The following is a 2019-nucleotide window of genomic DNA, read 5'->3' as shown; positions in this document are numbered from 1 at the left end:
AAAATGTCTCTAGACATTGGCAAATATCCCTTCGGAAGGGGGCAAAATCACCCTCATGGGGAACCACTAATATAAAACCTCACAAACCTATGTTTTGTTCTGGAAATTGTAAATTCCCCCCACATTTTTTTTTTTTTTTGGAGACGGAATTTTGCTCTTGCCCAGCTATTTTTGTATTTTCAGTAGAGATGGGGTTTCTCCATGTTGGTCAGGCTGGTCTCGAACTCCCGACCTCAGGTGATCCGCCTGCCTCGGCCTCCCAAAAAACTCCTTTAAAAAAATTAACATCTAAACTGGATGTGGTGGTGCTCATCTGTAGTCCCAGGTACTCCAGAGGCTGGGGTGGGAGGATCTCAAGCCCAGGAATTAAAGGCTGTAGTGCGCCATGATTGAGCCTGTGAATAGTCACTGCACTCCAGCCTGGGGAACACAGCAAGACCCTGTCTCAAAAAATTAACATTTAAAAATCTTTATCAAAATAATGCATTGGGCTGGGTAAGGTGGCTCCCGCCTATAATTCTAGCACTTTGGGAGGCTGAGGAGGGTGGATTGCTTGAGCCCAGGAGTTCAATACCAGCTTGGGCAACATAGCAAGACCCCCATCTCTACAAAAAAATTTAAAAAAATTAGCTGGGCATGGTGGCATGCATCTGTAGTCCCAGTTACTCAGGAAGCTGAGGTGGGACGATGGCTTGAACCTGGGAGGTTGAGGTTGCAGTGAGCCATGATTGCACCATTGCACTCCAGCCTGGGTGACACAGCAAGACCCATCTCGAAAATAATAATAATAATAATCATGATAATAATGCATTTATGTAAATAAAAATCACTCATAATAGAAAGCAACTATCTCCTGCCTTGCCCCTGCCTACCTGTAGTCCCATTCCCTAAGAACTGCCACTTAACTGTTTCTGGTTTGGGTTTTTCTAATGATTTCTGCCATATACATTCACCTGTTTATCCATTTACTTAAACAATATATTAGTTGAGCACTGTGTTTGTTTGCTCAGGCTGCCATCACAAAATACCACTGGGTGGCTTAAACAATAGAAATTAATTTTCTCACCATTCTGGAGGCTGCAAGTTCAAGATCAAGGTGCTGGCAGGGCTGGTTTCCTTTGAGGGCCACCAGGGAAGGATCTGTTCCAGGCCTCTCTCCTTGGCTTGCAGATGGTTGCTGTCTTGCTGCCTCCGAACCTGGTTGTCCCTCTATGCATGTGTGTCCCTGGTATCTCTTCCTCTTCTAAGGACACTAGTCATATTGGAGCAGGGCCATACCCCAATGGCCTCAGTTTAATTTAATCACCTTAGTGAAGACCTTATCTCCAAACATAGTTTCATACTGAGGTACTGGCATTTCAGTACATGAATTTTGGGGGACACTATTCAACCTATAGCAAGTACCTACCGTGTGCCAGTCACCGTTCTAAACACTGGGCATGGAACAGCCAACAAAACGGATGAAAATCTCTGCTCTTGGCTGGCGTGGTGGCTCAAGCCTGTAATCCCAGCACTTTGGGAGGCCGAGGCAGGTGGATCACCTGAGGTCGGGAGTTTGAGACCAGCCTGGCCAACATGGCGAAACCCCATCTCTACTAAAAGTACAAAAAATAGCCGGGCATGGTGGCAGGTGCCTGTAATCCCAGTTACTTGGGAGGCTGAGGCAGGAGAATCGCTTGAACCTGGGAGGTGGAAGTTGCAGTGAGCCAAGATTGCAGCACTGCACTCCAGCCTGGGTGACAGAGTGAGACTCTGTCTCAAAAACAAAAACAAATAGAGTAGCCAGGGAAAACCTCTCTGAGAAGTCGACATTTGAGTAAGGACCTGAAGAAGGTGATAGAGAAAGTCATGCAAATGTCTGGGGAAGGATAATTCTAGGCAGAAAGAACAGCTGGTGCCAAGGTCCTGAGGTGGGAACATGTCCAGTTTGTTCAAGGAACAGCAAGGAGGCTCCTGGGGCTGGTGTGAAATGAGCAAGGGGGAGTAGCAGGAGCTGCAGGGGTCGGGGGATGGTGAGGC

This window comes from Pan troglodytes, chromosome X, assembly GCF_028858775.2.
Source record: "Pan troglodytes isolate AG18354 chromosome X, NHGRI_mPanTro3-v2.0_pri, whole genome shotgun sequence".
Lineage (NCBI taxonomy): Eukaryota > Metazoa > Chordata > Mammalia > Primates > Hominidae > Pan > Pan troglodytes.
This window is presented reverse-complemented; position numbering follows the sequence as displayed.